At 43.7% G+C, this 20,021-nt stretch overlaps 1 protein-coding gene across 17 annotated transcripts in view; it reads right to left on the bottom strand.

The window, feature by feature from the left end:
* Positions 1–8,175, bottom strand: part of Syne1 (spectrin repeat containing nuclear envelope protein 1) — a 477,641-nt gene extending 469,466 nt beyond the window's left edge. For 10 of the 17 annotated variants that reach the window (XM_052750933.1, XM_052750946.1, XM_052750935.1 and 7 more), the window contains exon 1: positions 7,894–8,169. The gene's annotated coding sequence lies outside the window, so the exon portion shown is untranslated. Of the gene's footprint in view, positions 1–7,696; positions 7,714–7,893 lie in introns of those variants that run through there. The other 7 variants (XM_052750942.1, XM_052750937.1, XM_052750943.1 and 4 more) reach the window with 3 other exon arrangements.
* Between the last annotated feature and the right edge of the window lie 11,846 nt (positions 8,176–20,021).

Below are 20,021 nucleotides of genomic sequence, written 5' to 3'. Positions count from 1 at the left end.
TAGAGCTAAGGATGTAGCTTCATTGGCAGCCTGGCTGTCTGCATATGAACAGGCATAGGTTCAATCCTCACCAAAAATAACCCAGGCATAGTGGCTCAGGCCTGTAATTCCAGTGCTCAAGATGTAGAAGCAAGAGGACCATGCATCCAAGGTCATCACTGTCTACATGGGGAATGAAGGGGAGGGCTTTTTAGGCCAGCCTGGGATACACGATATTACCTCAAAAATTAAAACAAATAACAAAACGTATAAATATATAAATTATTCCACTCTAAATATGACTTCCAAATATTCTCATTTTAGGAAGTAAAATTAGGCCTGGCTTAATTTTTTTTCTTCCCAATACCGAAAGATTCCAAAGTAAATAGTCAGACTGGGATAGGGTGAGTTAACCAGACGGCACATTGTCTGTCTCGCACCTCTCTTGAGTCTCTGCAATTGCTCACTCTCATTCTAGTGGTGAAAAAGAGGTAGGCAAGTAATTAGTGAAACCTTGACGTTGAGAAATGGACTGTGAACAAGGGTTTCTGAACCCTGGGATGAGCTGAACAAAGTCTGGCTATGAACAAGATAATTAGAAAGAAGAGTAATGCCTCCAGAGACGGAAACTCAACGAAGGTCATACTGTGTACAGCCAGTCTTTATGGTCAGTCGCTCTGCGTCTCCAGGACGTGATGATGATAGAGGAAATAGGGATGGGCTGGGAAAAAAGGACAACGGCCAAATAAAAAGTCTAAAGCAAGCACAACACACACACACACACACACACACACGATGTTCCATTCGCTTGAAGGGAAAAAATTAAGTAGGATGAATCTACATGTGCTTTAAAAGCATATAATGAGTGAATAAAGGATTGGCAAGTAATTAGACTCAATGACAAATTGTTATTTATTTTCAGTGACATTCTAAATACTCATGCATATTGGTCTCTGGTTGGAACTGCATCACTGTGAAACTGGTCGTATCTTTTGGAGATGACCATCTGCAAAAGGGTGGAAAACATTACATGTGTGTTCAGATGTCAAAAGGGTGTGCTGAAGAGGAAGACCTCACTAATTGTTCACTTCAGTTCAGGAGACAGAGACCCACTGAGCTAGGGAGACAGAGGCTACTGGAAAGAATATGTATAAGGAGTAGGACTCAGCACTTGGCATCTTGAAAGTGAGAGATGTATTATTCAGTGGGTGGATCTTCAAGAGGTGTGGAGGGGGAGAAATAACTATATATAACCATGCGTCATGACCTATACCTCAACCCAATAACAGATCGTATCTCCTGTAGGAAAGCATTCCACCTGCCTACATACAAGAGCTACTGTAATTGGCAGACCAGAAGTAGGAGAAGCATCTCAGGGGACCTCATCATAATTCACTCCTCGAGGGCTTAGAAAGTCTGCTTCCTTAAAATGCAAGGCTATAACTCCATGATCTCCATCCATGCTGACTTACCTATCTAGAATCTACCCACCATGTGTATATCTATTGACATCACTATTCATAACACACAGTAGAGGTGGAGGAAGAAATTGGGTTGGAATATAGTTGAGTACTGGGCTGCTTGCCTAGTCTGTACAAGGCTTTAGTTCAATCCCAGACACTAAGAAAAAAATTAAAACAGGAATTTGTTTCAATCCGGCTACCCTACGACACCCATCCCTAATCAGCTCCGGAGTTTACAGATGATTAAGGCAGCCCCACACTTTCTCCCCAGGAGTGCAAGTTTAAAAGTTGCTGTTGTTTTGTTTTGTTTTTCTGTAAATTACTGCATCTCTCTCCTTCCTCTTGTTCATATCCATGTCACAAAAAGACTAATCCTAGAATAAATTGATCCCACTTCTCCCCACATGAAACTATGATTTCTCTGCTTCTGTTCACATGTACCCAGTTTTGCTGCCACCACACAGCTCACACATTCTGAAATCCTGAGCTCAGAGTTGAGACCATACAGATAAATGTGGCACAGAACCTACTTTTGAGGAGTGTAGAACATAGTGAGAGAGGAATTTAGAAGAGATATTTAAAAAAAAAATTTTCAGGAGCAAGTATGAATGTAAAACTACAGGGACACAGAAGATGGGGACTATGCCAATCTCGGGGTTCTGGAATGATGTCCTGAGATGGACTTAACATCTAAGCTGAGTCTAGGTGAGTGGATCAAGTGAAAAGATGAAAGTCGCTTCCCAGGCTGCACCTGGTTCAGGAAAGGCATTAACATGAGAAACAGCATGATACCTCACTACTGAAGTACTATGCTCTGACTTTTGTTACTGAAGTACTATGCTTTGGTGGAGGAAGAGGGCAGAAGGCCCTTCAGGCATTCTCAGAAGCGTGGCTCTGGTTTTCACCAAGAAGCCAGTCAGGGACCTTGGGCCAGCAATGAGAAGGTATCATTTAGAAGTACAACTACTGATGCTTGTATGTTTGAGATTGGATATCATGGAACCCAGGCTGGCCTTGAATTTGATATGGAGCTGAGGATAACTTGAACTTTTCTTCCTGCTCTCAACTCTCCAGTGCTGGGATTATGGATGTTCACTACTCTGCATCATTTGTGCCATTCTAGAGATCGAAATGATAACTTTGTTCATGTTAGGCAAGCACTTTACTAACATAGCTACATCCCCAACCTGACTACTATTTTCAAGGTTATATTTGGGGTGGCTAAGGTTGGAAGACCCAGGAAGTTGGGTAAGGAAGACATCTCAGGAATAAAGGTGGGAGACAGATAGGAGAGACAGTGAATAGAAGATAAAGTTGAAGAAATATGGAGGAAGTGAACTTTACAAAGCTTGGTAAAGAGTCAGCTAGGATTAGGCAGGTCTGGGACAGCCAAGAGTATGGGATCTAGCAAGATACATTCCCATGGTGAACAGAGGAGACTGAGGTGTCTTAGGAGACACTAAGGATTCATAATGCAATCAGTAATATTTGGGGGGGGGGGGTCTTAAGGTCCCTTTATACCACCTCTCCGTAAAAACTCCAAGCTGAAGAAAGAAACTGTATCGCTAATTACTTCACCTAGGACGCCATTTGCCTTGTGCCTTCTCTGGCTGCCCCAGTCCATATTGCTTTAGAAGTAATAATCCATATGAGGGTAAGTACACGTTGGCTCATTCTCATCACACCGTAAGCTTGCTTCACTCTAACAAGGGTGCCAGCATCCCTGGCAAAGGGACTGGAACATGTTCTGTTTTCTTTCTGTACTGCTGGCACCTAGGACCTTGTACATGTTAAAAACTACACCCTAACCTTGGGACTTCATCTTTTCTTGCCTTCCCCTTTCACCCATTGACACCAACTATATCCATGGACATGTGCTGAGCATTCAATATTGATTTTTTTAAAATTATTTCATCAAGGGCATAATATTTTGGCTCTATGAAATAATGCCTCCCCACCGAACCCCTTCCTCTTTAACACAGAGTTGGTGCAATATCCTTCCTTTTTCCGCGCGGAGATAAACTATTTCACTTTCATCATTTGCCTATGCACACGCACCCAATATTGTGAAATTATGCTTTGCTTGCTTTTGACTGGCACAACAGGGTCATGTGATTAATAAGAAATTTCAAATTAACGAAAAGGAAATTTTAAAGAGAGAGAGGGAGAGAGAGACTGGGATTCTGGAAATACAAGTTCTAAACTCCCCTCTGTGCCAGCTAGCGGGGTAGTTTTGTGAGGATCTCGCATGTGGAACTTTTCAACAATAGCTTGCCAGAGGATGAAGTTCCAGAAAATGCACAGATTCTGGCAAAGGAAGACCTAGAGCTGACTCTTGCATTGTTCACATGATCTCTGATCTGCTTCTGTATGTGCTGATGAGGGGGGGGGGGGGAGTAAGCCATAGTCAATATCTGGTGTTATTCAATCACTCCCCACCATATTTTCTGAGAGGTCATCTCTCACTGAGCCTACATCAGCTCAGCTTGACTGGCTGGCCAGTGAACCCCACAAATCCTACTATGTCCATTACATACCATGGTGTCTGGCTCTTAGGTGGGCTCTAAGGATCCTCATGCTTCTGTAGCAAGCGTTTCACTGACATCTCCTCAACCCTGTTCACACAATCTTAAGGAGCATAAACTTCTGTGAGCCTTGCTTCCTTACCAATAATGTAGAGCTAACTTGTGAAGATTTGTGTTTAATTTTATCCTGCTTAAATTAAGTTTTGGAAAGGTAAGCATGGGATTGGGGTTATGAGACTCTGCGATAGGCCATTTGCCTCCCATGTGTAAGGCCCTGAGTTCATCCCCAGCACTGCCAAAATAAATAAGGAGGCACATATGTAACATTTGGCATGCAGCTTCAGAAAAAAAAAATCACTGGTTTCTCTTTTTCTTTCCTTTGTCTTGTTTTCTCTACCTGTGATGTGAGAACTCATCCAGAACTAGGAAAGGGCTCCCAGCTGTGCTTGCCAATAGTATGAGTGACAGCCAGGCAACTATGGACTCGTGGTCCTTGGGCCCTTGAGGAGACTGGCTCTGCAGCAGCAGACATGGACATGAACTGTCTATGCACATCACGAAGGGCAGGTCCAGAACCACCCTGATCTATCTCACTTTGCCAATGTTATAAAGGTGGTTTTCAATAGTTGCCAGAGATTAGGAGATGAGGGATGTGGAGATGGGAGGTAAGGCTAAGTTATTGGGATGGACAGGAAGGACATCATCAGTGGGTTGATGAACAAGAAGGACATCATCAGTGGGTTGATGGACAGGAAGGACATCATCAGTGGGTTGATGAACAAGAAGGACATCATCAGTGGGTTGATGGACAGGAAGGACATCATCAGTGGGTTGATGAACAAGACGGACATTAGTGGGTTGATGGACAGGAAGGACATCATCAGTGGGTTGATGAACAAGAAGGACATTAGTGGGTTGATGGACAGGAAGGACATCAGTGAACTGATGAACAAGAAGGACATTAGTGGGTTGATGGACAGGAAGGACATCATCAGTGGGTTGTATGCCAACTGATAAAACAGTCCTTGCCCCATCTCCACATCTTCCCAGAAACCACTGAGGTTTGGTGTGGCTACGTATATCTACCTTACTACACAGAAAAGCAGGATGCTCATGTCGATTGTTTCACAGAAATATATGTAATAAAGAAACTATTTGTGAGGGATAGTCGTACAATATCTAGTCAGTCAGCGCAGTTAGCAAGGCAGACAAGCCCCCTTCTTGCTTAGGTAGCAAAGCAGCAGGTGACAGACACAAACAGAGTAGGCTGACTTTGTAAGGGTGCCGCCCAGGTCAGTGTGGGAACAGGCACCATCTGCTGTCCTGGTGTCGCAGGAAGCAGGGGCACTTCAGCCTCTGTTATTTGGATTCTCTAGCTGAGCAATCCTCTCCTCTCAACACCAGCACCTGTGAAAAGCCCAGTGATGAGGTATCACGATGTCACTTTCCCCATTTCTACTCAAAATGCACAATAGGCTACTCCAGCACTCCCTTGTTTGTGCAACTAAAAGGGGGTAAACTGAGGCAGTAGGAGAAGTAGTACTGGATCACAGAGATTCACCCCAGTGCAATACAAGTAGCATTTTCAGTACTAGGAGACATTAGCAGGAAAGTCCAACCAGGCATTAATCAGGCGTGATGTCACTAATTTATACACAGAAATCAGGAACTGAGACCATAAGCATGTAAGTAAGTTTACAATGAAGTGTGACTATTCATTAAATGTCTAAGCATGTAGAGAAATCCATGATTTAAACTGAAGTTATCTTACTCTCCTTTCTAATAAAGTTTGTTATGGGAATAAGTTCGAAATAATGCACAATTTTAAACACAATCTTTTTCTCTGCCCACCCATTAGTACTGGCATGAATTAATAAGCATTAAGACGGCTAAAACCAGAAAAGGACTCCCTTGGGTTACTAAAGTATATTATTAATGTATGCATGGAGGTTGTCAGGAAAATGCTGTTTATTATTCACAATTAAGAACTACTTGGGATAATAAGAAGAAATGATACTTTTCATAGAAAGATAAGAACGTGAAAAAATAATCACAAGGCAGCCCAGCTGAAAACCAGTGTCATGATTCAACCTCAGCGTACGAATTACACCCCACGCTATCTGCCACCCTTGTTTCTTACTTTGGGGTATGCATGCATTTCACCTCTTGCTCAACGTTAGTTCTCGTTAGATTCAACCGCAAGGAAGCACCAATAGTTAAGAGGAGGATGTCCACACAAACCAGCCTTGAGTCCTGCATGCCAGTCACAGGCAGGCCACTGGGTGTGGCAGCTGGAGCTGGAGCTGTGAGCATGCCACCCACCTTGCCTGGTGATGGGCTTCTCAGGTTCTGCCCAGTCATACCTCCTCCTTGTAGGACGCTGGGTATACTGAGTAATTATGAAAATGCAGGACCCAGTAAGGGAGCCAGCAGCCAGCAGTTATAGATGATCTGGAAATGGTAAACTAGCTTTTTCTGAACCTCACTCCCTGGGAGTAAGAGAAGAGCTCTTTCTAGGGGACAGTGGGGATCTTGAGACAGCTTGTAAAGAGTCCTTAGTTAAAAAAGATACAAATGAGGCTGTAACCCCCAGGGGTAAGCAAATGTTTCTTAATGCCTAATACTATCACAATCAGTCTGAATATTTTTTTTTATCTTCAACAGGAAACATATTAAGTTAGTCATGACCAGGCACATTTTGTTCTTCATCTGCCACAAAGTAATATAAACAGACATTAAACACAAGAAAAATGGATGTGCATCTTAGTTGCGTGTTCTGATGTTAGGAACTTTTTATCCACATTAATAATTGTTTTATCATGGAGAATAAAGGGCCTCTCACAGAGAACAGTCCTCATGACTCACAATTAAATCAGCATTTCATAGAGATGTAGGTCATATTAATAACCTTTGCCTGATTGAAAATTGTGTTTTCTATAGCATAGGTCTGGCTCCCATATTAAATGTTGAGTTAAATCTACATTAGGTAGATTCTCCTTAGGTCAAGAGGGAAATAGGTGAACCCTTAAAGGTAATTTTTTGGTGGGGGTTTTGTAGTATTCACAGATTTTCAGATACATAAAAGTTTTCCATCCCAAACAGAAAAGCTCATCAAAACACGATCCAGGGAGCTAGGGTTGAATAGCTGACATTTCTCAGTAGGATGGGCCTGGTATGGACCAGACTTGAACTTGAAGCATCAAGCAGTTATATCCAACCCAGCCTCCTTTCCCAGGGGTGTTTCCTCGATGGGCCTCTGGTAGCTGCTGCATTTTGCACTTTCCTGCCCTTTGCGATGATGCACCTGCCTCCCTGTGAACCGCCATTTCCCAGGACTCCTCCCTCAGAGGTGCAGAGCCTCTCTGGAAAACGTCTTTTTGGAGAGTAGATGAAAGTTATCTTGCCCTCTAGTGTAGGCTCCGCCTGGAAGCAACTGCATGCACCAGGGAAGTCTCCTGGGCCTCTACGCAGTCTTCCAGCCCTAGGCTCTCCGCTACCCATCTTCCCTCCCCCAGCCCTTCTTAAAATAGTCTGGGGGTGGAGGAAGGGAGGGTCCTAGAATTTGTTCAACACTCTCGCATCTCCCCGTCTGATAGTAGCAACAGTGAGGACCGTAACAATAAGAGGGTGGCTGCCTGCCGTTTGGGCATCTCTGGCGCCCAGGGGATGTGCAGTGAGCAGCGGAAATGACAACTCAGAGAGCGGGTATTAATAGGAATATGTACGTACGAGATGCAAAGAGGCTAGCCAACCTCCCCGTCGCCTTCTCCAGGAGTGTCACACACGTACACACACCGCCGCCACCCCCTCTCCCTGAGGTTCGCGGCGCGTCAGCCTGCGAGCACAAACTTGCTGCAGTGTGTTGCCTTGCACCTGTCTCTTCCTCCATCTCTCTCCTCTCTTGTCTCTCTACCTTCGCTCTTTACCTTGATCCGGCCTTATTCAGGTTCCAAGCAGCGAGGTGACGCGCGAGCGAACGCCTCCTCCCAGCTGCGTGCGGCTCCGGGTATATGCGCTGCTACCCCGGCCCTGTCACCGGGGCTCCGGCGCTGTCTGCATGGCTGCAGGAGCCAGGATGCCCTGGTGACAAGAGTACAACAATTCCAGCCCGGTGTGGGCCGGTGCTCCTGGCTGGCGCACACACGCACTGCTCTGCGCTGGCTGCTGGTGGCTCTGCCCTCCCTCCCTGCCTGCCTAGAGGATCGGTCCCTCCTCCAGGCTGCACACCAGGGGGTTAGGCCTCCCCCACCTCCCGCCCCCTGCAGCTGCTGCTCCCGTCGCCAGCGGAGGTCGCCCTGGCGGGGTTCAGCTTCTGAGCACCCGCCCAGCACCTCCGCCCCCAACCCCGCCCGCCACACCCCCTCCTCAGCCCCAGGATGTGCAGGTCACCACGCAGAGCTAGGGGCGGGGACCCGGAGGCGCTTTGCGGGCTTCTCCCTACCTCCTCGAGAAGCTTGGCCACTGATTCTGTCAGACAGAGTCCTTCTGTGACCCACTTTCTGCGCAAGCCTTTGCCAAGGGGTCCCCTTCCTGGGGGACAAGGTGGTCTCAGCAGCTTAGGGTTGACACATGATACTGGCTGGTAACTTTTGCCCGTGTTTTCCACAGCACAACTGGCCTCTGAAGATAACTTGTTTGGAATGGCCCAGAGGTTCCTGATGGTCCCAGGAAGGATATACAGGAGCACGGGTGCTATGGACTCTTTCTTAATCTGCCTCAGAGAACATCCTAACTGCTGACCTCTGGGCTGTCGAATCAGTCACAAGGATGCTGGGGGACTAGGCAGACTTTTCTGTTTGGATACTGTTTTATAAAACTTTGATTTCTTGAAATGATGCTTGACATCGTCCTGTTAATTCCTTGGCTATTCACAGTGGTGGTTTTGAGAGCATCCGTAGATTCTTTGGACCCACTGTTCACAGGGTGGAGCCACTACAATCCTTCATGAGTCCTTCTCCTGGTGCAAGAGAGCCCACGTTGCCTAGGAGCCTCGAGAGATTTATTTTGTTGTGGTGTGGTGGTTTCCAGGCAAAGTCAAACACGGCCTTTTTTCACCAACAATGAAGTCCAAGTCCACAAGGATTACCGAGGCTGGTTGAAGCTCTGTTGCAAGAATCTTAGAGATAACAAGAACCCTCTGCACTGTCAACAGAAACAAAATCATGTTTGCTCTCTAAATTCACTGAATGGATTACTTTATAAAGGAGATGTGGTTTCTCCTCGTCTCCTGCTCTCCGTCACCTGCAGACATCACCCCACTACTTACCTTCCTTAAAAAAAAAAACCATTTTCTAGATCCCATCAAAATAACACTACTTGTGATGGCTGGTTCCAAAGGTGAGCCTGAATTCTCTAGATCAGGCTGGCCTGTGTGGCATAGCTGTGTGTGATTGATTTGACTTTTAACTTGCCCAGCCCACTGTAGGTGAGAGTATCATTTCCCCAAGGTTGGCCCTGCACTGCATGGTAAAGAAATTCGGCTGAGCTAGTGAGCAGGCAGCATGGGTGTGTTCATTTCTCTTTCTCGCTGCTCTTGACTGTGGATATGGTGGACCCCTGCCCCAAGCTCCCATCTCTGTGACTCCCCTGCAGGGGTGGATTGTGACCTGGAGACATTTGCCAGATGAACCCTGTCCCGCCCTCTGCTGCTTTGGGTTGGCATATTTGTCAGAGAAACAGACATAGTTTTATTTATTTGTTTGTTTGTTTATTCCAGTTTTGGAACAAAACTCTAAACAAATCAGTTAAACCAGTGTTCCCTTTCCTTGAGTTTCACTTTTAATTTTTTGCAAAAGCAAATACTTCCTATCACAATAGATTTTATTTATTTATTTATTTATTTGCCACTGGTCTGCCACGAACCACATTCCTATCCCGGAAATAAACTCTAATTGTAGAACCTTATGGTTCAGGATGTTTGAGTTTGAAATGACAACCCATGTATTGCCTGCCTCTCCCTGTCACAGCTCAGAGCAGTCCTGTAGGAATAGACACCAGAGCCTGACTGTTCCCGGCCACCAGACTGTAAGCCTGTCCCTCAAAAGGAAAATAATCTTGGTTCTCCCTCTAAATCCCCATAGTCACAGACTCAATTTGTCCAGCTGGTCTTGAAAATGGAGTAAGAAGATGAGCTACAGGTAAGATCCTCTGTGTTCAGAGCTTGACTTGCCCGAGAAAGAAGACATTACAGGGGAAATCTGAAACGTAGCTCCAAGTAAGAGAAAGTCCTTGATGGCCCTTCACCCCTCTTCTTTCAGACCAGACAAGCATACTGTCCCTGTGTGGCTGATGCTGGCTCCCTGATTAATTGAACTGCGATCAGCTCCACTTCATCCTCCACAGAAGGAATGAGCTCATTTTAGACCGCTGGAAAGGGGTTGCCATTTTTGCCCAACCAGGGAAGGTTGTTTACAGCTCCCTTTATCCAATAATTGTTGCTTAAACACACAGCACCTGGATAAAAGTGTGCTGAGCACTTGGGACTCTGTGGTAAGTCAAACCTAACCTGGTTCTTGACTTAGTAGGTTGTGCAGTGTCACCAGGGAGAGGGAAAGATTGATTGATGTTGATCATATGTACTTATAAATCATCAAGACTTTCCTAGGGAGATAAAACTGAACCAAGACTTCACAGGGGAATGGTACTAATGAGGAAAAAGAGAGCCGCAGCTTGGGGGATGGGGGGCTTCAAAGTTCAAAACATCTAAGGGCACACAGTACCGCCCTTCAAAATTACAAGGGATGGATATATACTTTAAGCCTTTAGAGTATTTTCTGTAGCTAGCAGGTGCAGCAGAATTAGATTTGTGCTTTGAATTTCTCCTGTCAGATAGAATGTGGAACACAAATTAGAAGTGGGGCCAGATCCGTGAAGGCAGACTGTAGCTTGAGTTTTCCTGCCTGGCCCACAGTCAGGACAAATCTCTCTCACCTGCCAGTCCCACAGCCGCTCAGACCCAACCAAGTAAACATAGAGACTTATATTGGTTACAAACTGTATGGCCGTGGCAGGCTTCTTGCTAACTGTTCTTACAGCTTAAATTAATCCATTTCCATTAATCTGTACCTTGCCACATGGCTCGTGGTTTACCGGTATCTTCACATTCTGTTTCTCATCGTGGCGACTGGCAGTGTCTCTCTGACTCAGTCTTCCACTTCCCAGCTTTATTCTCCTCCTTGTCCCGCCTACACTTCCTGCCTAGCCAATGGCCAATCAGTGTTTTATTTATTGACTAATTAGCAACACATTTGCCATACAGAACATCCCACAGCAGTAGACCAGTTAGGAGAGTCCTGCCATCATTCTTTAAAGAATATCACATTTGCTAATAGAATGGTGGCAGCGGGTATAGTGGATGGATTGATTTGAGCGAGTTAATAGAATTTATAGGGCACATGGTTGTATATGCTGCTATGGACACCCCCCCTCAAATCATAGCTGATACGATAGTGTTTGGAGGTGGCGGTGGGATTTGAAAGGTGGTTAGTTCATGAGGAAGGCGCCCTCATGAAGCAGATCAGTGCCTCTGTAAAAGGGATTTGGTAATTACTGTGTATATTGTGTTACATAAGAACACGGCAAGAGGACAGCCCCCTTTGAACCAGACACTGCGTTTTCCAGATCCTTACTTAGTCTTGGGCTTCTCAGCCTCCAGAACTGTAAGAAGGGATGTTGTGGATAAGCTGACAGGCTATGGTATTATTACAGAAAAGCCCCAGTGCTCCCCAAAGGCATAGACCCAAAGAAATTAGAAAAGTCATACTTTGATAGTACAGTGTTTAACATCTTGGATTTGGAGTCAGGAAGGCCTCATCCCAGCTCTATCATTAACTGTCTGTGTGTTGTCAAGCTGGCAACTGCCTCTCAGAGTTTCAGATTACACAAACCTATGATTCAAGGTCAGTGCCTCTTCATAGAGCTCTTGTGGCAGGGACTCAGTGAGCTAATACCTGGAAAGTCCTTAGTCCTTCAGTGCCTGGCATCTGTCATCCAGTGCAAGATGTAATTAGTAGTGTCATCACCAGTATAGTTATTACTATTGTTCTAGATGTTTCTAAAGTTGACAAATTAAGGTAAAGCTATCCCCTTTTGTATTATCTCAATTGAGCTATGATCCCTCTTCCCCCAAATAGTAAAATACCTTGCGGAGCCATCATGAGCCTAGGCAGTCAGCTGAATCCCTCCTTCATAAACCCAGGCTGTCCTCACCCTTGCTTTCTTTGAATAGGGGCCCACTGTGTGTAGAATGCTCCTCACACATCCCTGAAGCTTGGCCTAACATTGAAGACCATTCCAGCCCAGCTTTATTCTAAAGCCTGCCTCATCCTGCCCTAGACATTGGAAATTACAGGCTACCTACTGTGCTGACATGAAATCAACAAGTGACCATTTCTGTTTCTATCATGTCTATTTTAAGTAATTGGGCTAATGCCATGGGGAACTTGCCATAGTTTAGGGGGAAAAGTGTTGTTTATTTATCAGAAGTCCTACCAGGGGTGTATCTTTGCCCCTATGAGTACATGTCTTCTGTAACAAGTAGTCTTTTCTCCTAACTTCTTTGCTGGATCTTAATAGTCTCCAAAACTGATTTGTTTGAAAAATGCAGTGAAACTGAATGTAGCATCTCCTTAGCATTTTGAAGGTAAAGGGGTAGGACATGACCATCCGTCAGGGGCTGGAAACAGTTAGCAACGGTTTTGATCTTCTTCAAGAAACTGGGGTTCCTCTTTCAAGGCAATGGCTTCAAGGGGAGTCACGGCCATGGAGAATGTGGTTGTAAGGAAAGCCTAGAGCAGTGTTTTTCAACCTGTGGGTTGTGACCCCTTAGGGTTCAAATGACCCTACCACAAGGATCACCTAAGATCATAGAGAAACACAGATATTTACAGTATGATTCATAACAGTAGCAAAATTACAGTTATGAAGTAGCAATGAAAATAATTGTATGGTTGGGGTCACCACAACATGAGGAACTGTATTAAAAGGTGACAGCATTAGGAAGGTTGAGAACCACTGGCCTAGAGGTTCTCTGGATCTCAGACCACTCCCTGATCCAAGTGTAATGCTTCTGAGTTTCTTATCTCCTTGCAGTCCTAGCCAGTCAGAAGTAACTGGTGTCCCCCATGGCTCTCATTCCCTTTCCTCCACAACCAACTTGATCTCCTGAATTATTTTCTTTAATAAGCTTTTTACAACCAGGGTACTGATCTTAAGAAACCTAAAGAGGTCATCGTTGTAGGCAAATACAAGCAGATCAAATGACAATAGTCCCACCTTTGACGGTCTAGAGCTAATCTGGCATGAAATCTGTCAGTCAGGAATCAAGAAGGAAAACACAAAGCAAGTTGAGGATATAATTCAAGGAGGTGGGTGACCACTGTTGCTGGGAATGGGGAGGCTATCATCCTTGTGAGGGCCTTTAGCTTTCAGAAAGCAGAAGTCCAGGTGCACATAGACCTCTGCAGGTGGCTGCTGCCACCCAGAGGTCAAGACACTGCAGCAAATGCCTGCATTACACAGCCATGCTCTGAGCTGAGCCAGCTGTGAACCACATTGAAGCTGGTAGGAAAATTCTCAGCTGCTCCCTCCCCTTCCGAATCTTTCACAAAGGCATGACAGAATGTAAATTTCATCCACCCCCCACCCCCACAAAGGTGGGGAGGCTGAGGGAATGCAATCCCCAGATTTCTGGCTTCTGAGATGCAGGAGAGAGACGAGAAATGAGTCTGTATGGAGATCACTTTCCAAAAACCACTGCCCTGCAAGATGCAACCCGGAGTTGAACAGGTTTCGGCAAATGTTAAAGTTAAAACTGAGAAATTTCTTTCAAAAGTTGGATCTCTTTAAGATGCTATAACTTTATTAAAATTACTTTCTAATTTTAACTCGGGGCTTTACAACTAATTTTAAAATGAATTCAAAGCATGGGATCACTCACTTGCTCAAAGTCCTTCAAAGCATTCAGTCTCAGTGATCCCTGTCTTATCTACATGATTGCCCCCATCCTCCCCATGAACAATCCTCAACTACAAATCTCCCCATACTGACCTGCAACCACATATATGCCTCAATGTTTCTGAAGATCAGGGAGCAAGCCCCTGCCTCAAGATCTTCTCATAGAATGCTCCCTCTGCCCGGACATTAAACTCTGGAGTTACTCATGGATAATAAACTAACTTTATATCAGACAATCATCTTAGTGAAGACTTTCCTGAATGACTTGCACAACATTTAAAAATATTCTCCACTTGGTTTTGATACTCAAGTTTTCCCGTTAGTTCTTAGTACTAATAGTAGTGTACACCCACGTACCTAGTTTATTATCTGATAGCTCTTCTAAAATATGAGTTACTCCAGGGCAAATACTGTTTTCTGTTAACTCATATTTTCAGCACTTAACGACATTCAACACATAAAAATTACTTGGGAACCTTTGTTGACTAGGACCACTAATTTGTATTTGTTGGATGAGCCACTTATCACTATATGTATGTGTTAGTATGAGCTCACGGATGCTCACACATGAGTAATGTGCCAGTTTTATCATGTATGTGGAATTCTACTGTTGGTGAATTAGACACAGGTTAATCTCAAACCCACTAGAACTCATTGATGTATCTGGGATGTCCTGATCCTCAATGGATAACCCACACAAGAGAATCTCATGTTTCATGATGGAAAGTGATAGGAAGTGCTATTTTTCTTTCTTCTTGGTTTTCTTTGTATTTGAGGAGTGTTCAGCATCTCAGAAGTAGTTCTTCGGCAACTGTACTTTAGGGAATTTGGATGCATTATTTCATGGCTGAAATGGATCCTGATAAGTTGACAGCTTTGTGATGTCTGGGAGAAGTGCACTTCTGAGACCACACGGTGCTGGTCATATTCCTCTTGGGTCAGTGTCTCTGCCTGGATGCATTGGAATCTTTTCTTCTTTCTTTGCCTATATTAATATCATCTATCTTTTCTCTTTTTTCAAAGGATTGTAACATTTTTGAGGTAGTTCTAAAAGTATTTCTATCAGGCACCAGCATTCTGTCCAGTCTTGTGAACGACAAATTTCCTAAAAAATTGTTTATAGCTGGACATTTATTTATAGAACAGTGGTGCCAGTAATGACATCAGGCCATGGATGACTTTGCAAAGGGAAGCGATCACGTGGCTTGGAGAACTTCTTCATTGGATTCCTCCAAAGTGAGTTCTAGAATGGAGGAATAAGCTCACTAGCACAAGGTTTATGGGCCAATGGAAACACTTCCTGGAATCTCTAAGAGGGAAAAATAATTCTTATTAGTGAGTTTCTCCTTCCTGTCTGATCTGGTTAGCCATTCTTGATAAGCTGGAAAAAAAAATGAGAATCACCAGAATCAAATTTCAGGTCAGACCCATGATGACCCAATGAGAGAAAAGCCAGCTAACTCTGGCAAAGGCAATACCAAGGAATTATTAACCCGTGAAATCCCAGAAAGGTATGCTTCAGGGCTCACTGACAACCCCCTCAAATGTTCCTATTACTGTCCCTTCTGCGTCCACACATTGTGCTCTTTCTCAAATGACTCACATTTGTAGGATGCCTGTTAGCAATAATAGGGACCGAACATACTTGGTATATCCATTGAGAAAAAAATGTGTGAAAGCTCCAGGTGAAAGTCTTACCTTATGTGCTCAGCAATCCCCTTTCATTAATCATGGTAGCCAGGAGGAATAACATGTTTTAATTTGCTTTTATCTAAATGAGGTTTGTATGTGGCATTCAACTTGACATGTCCTCCCAAAGCAAATGACCTATATATGCAAGGTATAGATATTTGCATCTGCTACTAAAAGAAACAGAAGTGATGTATCCCATCCTGCATCCTGCATCCTAGAACCCATCCTGCATCTTGGACCAATATCCTGATATCCCTCCATTCCATCTTGCATCCTGAACCCAAATCCTGCATCCATGGACCCATATCTGCATCCTGGAATCACATCCTGTATCCCTAAGGACCATTTGAGTGAGGTGTGTTTGCTTTTGTCTTCTCCAAAGTGCCAGATCACAAGTGTGAATCGGGCATAGTTGAAACATTTGACATAACACAGGATTTTAGAATAGACAGCAGAAAAGCCATTACCATCGTAGACCCAGAGGAAAACAGAGAGAGAGGGTGGTCACTACAACTCAGTGTGTAGCGTGAAACATATTGGTGGGAGCATTCAAAGCAGCCCAGGGCAGGAGCTGGTGGAGTTAATGCTTGGATGTTCTCCTCTTCTCCTCTTCTACCAGGACTCTTCTTGTCCAGACCAAGCTAGTCTGAAGATGCTGGGGCACCACTGTGTCCATGGCAGTCCTTCATCCAGGGCAGACCTCAGAGTAGAAAGGGACACACAAAAGGTGGAGGGACACAGGAAGAGTAGACTGGGCAGTTTTAGAATCAAAGTCTGAGGGTTGTGAGAAAGATAAGAGAAGATGATGAACATTGGAGAGACAATTAACCAATGTTCTCTGCTCGTTGACCTTACCAGGAAATTTTAAGAAAATTATGACTGTATCTATCATCTCCCAAAGCAGACAAATGTACCCAAGAACGCTTTCACACACATTCATATGTACATATGTATGTATAATATTCACATGTATATAAATTCTTCTACTCCAGTGATTAGAAGTGTGAATTAACTATCTTTATCATCCAGATGTTTTTTTTTCAGCTATAATTTATGAGAGCAGTTACAGAAAGATGATTCACTAATTAATGGAGAAATATTGCTTGACTTTTAGGAAAGCTAAAAATTTTTCTCCATGCAAGAGGTTATGACATGGGCAGAGATGCTTCTGTAAAGAGCTCTGACACATCTAGTCATACAGGAGTAGAGTCTATGAATGTGTAGCATATAATGCTTCATCATAACTAGTGACAAGTTGCTTATCTATGTATTGTCAATGATATGCTTTTAATTATTAATCTAGTGTGTACCCACCCTACTTATAAGAGTCTAGAGGCTGAGGAAATAGCTCAGTGCCCAGGAGCCCATAATGCTTTTGCAGAGGATCCAAGTTTGGTTCCCAGCCCCCACATTAGGTGACTCACAACCCCCCGTTTTAGCTCCAGCTCCAGGGTGTTTGACACCCCCTTCTGGCCTCCTCTGGTACTGCATTCACATGCACAAAACCACCCACAGACACACAGAGACACATAATTAAAAATAATCTTCGGAGTGAAGAGTCTGTAACTGTAAGCTGTGTTCGCATCTCGTGTTTACAATGCTTCTCTTGACTGTATCAACAGGGCTAGTGTGGGTCTTTGACTCAACACTGGTGCCCTCTGATTAGGGCCTGTGGTGAGTCATATGAAAATTGTTCCCCATACTTTCACGTATTTGGACACATGGTCCCTGGTGGGCGGTGACGCTTGGGGCAGTTATGGAACAGTAGGTCACTAGGATGGGCTTTGGGAGTTTATAAACCTTTCCTCATATCCAGTTCATTGTCTGCTTCAGTTTGTCAGTGAAGGTGTGACCTCCCAGCTTCCTGCTCTAGCCGCCTGTTGCCATGCCTCCCCAACCATTATGGATCCTCTCAACTGTAATTATAAGCTCAAATAAACTTTTGAAAGCAACTTCTAGAAGTTGCTTCTGGTCGTGATGTTTTATCAGAAAAGTAACTAATATAGCTTCCATCTTTAGGAGCTCACATGTCCTTAATTGTCCCATTAAAGGCCCTGTCACTAAATACAGGCACTTTGGGGTTAAGGCTTCCCATATGAGTTGGGAAGGAGGCATCATTCAGTCCAAAACAGAAGGACCTGAAAGTCTTGCAAGGATATCATTGAGTTCCTAGTGGGAGACACTGTGCTCTGAACTAAGCTGTGGCAGTCGGAAGGAGATAATAGTGGGCAGAATTTCACAGGTAAAGGATGCAGCCACCGAGCAACGGATCAATGCAGAGGTAAGAAGGGGCATCCTTGTTAAACCTGCAGCACAAACAAAAGGAGGCTGTATTAAGGGAAAAGTAGGCCTTTGTTTATGTGCATTTCTGTATTTCCTCTAGATGCCAGCTCCACCCCTCTCTGTTTCTGTTTCTCCCATCTCCTCCAAACTGCTCAGTTGGCAGAAAGTCTGGTCTCCATTTGGTGTATCTTATCTTCCCTAAGAGAATCCCGGGAAACCAATTCTTCCCGGCATCCTCCCCTGCCCTGTACCGTCCCACTTCCATCATTTCTTCACGGCCGTGGCAATTGTTCTTTTTGACTCTCTTATCTATTTACCAGTTCCTGTGTTTTTCTCAGTTAATGCTCCTCCCCACAGCCCAGCATTTGCTGTCCTGTCCTATTCTGTCTGTTATTGTCCTTGAGAATGCTTACGTCTGGGCCAGCAGGTAAACGTGCCTGGGGCCAAATCAGATGAATTAAGTTCAATATTTGGGACCCACAGGGTAGAAAGAAAGAACTGATTCTAGCAATTTGTCCTCTGACCTTCAATCCATTTGGGTACCCACAGAAACACTCTCACATACTCATGAGCCTGCACACACACACTTTAAGAAAGAAGCCTTATGTCCAAGTCTTTGCTTGAAGATTTACGTGTATGGGGATAATTTTGCTTTGTTTTGTTTTTCGAGACAGGGTTTCTCTGTGTAGCTTTGCGCCTTTCCTGGATCTCGCTCTATAGACCAGGCTGGCCTTGAACTCACAAAGATCCGTCTGCCTCTGCCACCCAAGTGTTGGGATTAAAGGCGTGTGCCACCACTGCACGGCGGGAATAATATTTAAGGCAATCTATTTTGAAGGAAGGGAACATAAAGATGCACCACTTTACAAACTACTCATGTGATATGCCTTTGGAATGCTTTCTCCCAAAGACTTACTAAAATATAAATAAGTAATATAAATGCAAGAATGAGGGAATCTACATAAAACACTATACTAAAGATGACTTAAATAAATTTATGGATACTTATGATACAGATTATGATTTAAATTGTATGATTCGAGAGTCTTTTTATACCAAATCTGAGATGTTTAAGCAACAGCAACATTTTCTACATGGCACTTCTGAAATATCCAAGGATCTTGATAATTTGTCCCTTCCTACACAGCATCCCATATTCTAAGTCCTCTGAGATGGGATGAGTTTGAAAACTTGCACTCTAGGTGACCTCTGCAGGCAGTTCAGACACAGTTATATTTGGAAACAGGCTAGGAAGAAAACTATATATCTGTGGCCAATATCAGGAGGTGAAGGCTGGTCATGTGAATGGCAGTCTGGCAATTTTAGCCATTTTTTAAATTCTCTTAAGAGAGCAGCAGATGAGAGAGTCTATTGACTTTGCCTGTAGAGTTGATGAAACAGCAATATCAGAGGAAGTTTTGGAAAGATGTGTCATATCATTCACAGTGTTGAAATGTCTCTCTTCCCTCCTCCCCCAACAAACAAACAAAAATAAAGTAGAGAAAGGAAATGAACTGTGCGATGTGAGTACAAACGCAGTCTCCTTATATTTTGAATGTCACAGTACCAGTAGACATATATATATATATATATATATATATATATATATATATATATATGACTTGTTTATGTACTATTACTATTTACATACTATTTGTCACTGAAGATGAATACTGACCCTCCACTTTACCAATACATCAGTGCCTTGCTTGCACCCTTCAAGAGACTTATGGATGGATGACTATAGTGCTATTAGAAATAATATCACTTATTTGTTATATGCAAGCCAACCTACTAAAACTGGCAACATATAAACAAGGTGTGTAGAGCAATACTGTGCTCTGATTTATTTTAAAAAATTAAGTATCAAGCATTCACAAAGAAATCACATAATTACAATTAGCCTAGTTAAATTTTTCTAGCTCTATATGATCCACAACCATAATGTTTTATTCTCTTTGTGTGGATGTTTGTATATGTTGATGTGTGTGTATGCACCTGTATGTGTGCATGTGTGCATGCATGTTTGTATAAGTACATGTTGATATGAGTGTGTATCTATGTATGTGTCTGTGTGTGCACCTGTGTATGTGTGTATGCATGTTGGTGTATGTAAATGTTGATG

The sequence above is a fragment of the Peromyscus californicus genome, unplaced genomic scaffold, assembly GCF_007827085.1.
Source record: "Peromyscus californicus insignis strain IS unplaced genomic scaffold, ASM782708v3 Scaffold_22__1_contigs__length_63687245, whole genome shotgun sequence".
In the NCBI taxonomy this organism is placed as follows: domain Eukaryota; kingdom Metazoa; phylum Chordata; class Mammalia; order Rodentia; family Cricetidae; genus Peromyscus; species Peromyscus californicus.
This window is presented reverse-complemented; position numbering and strand designations above follow the sequence as displayed.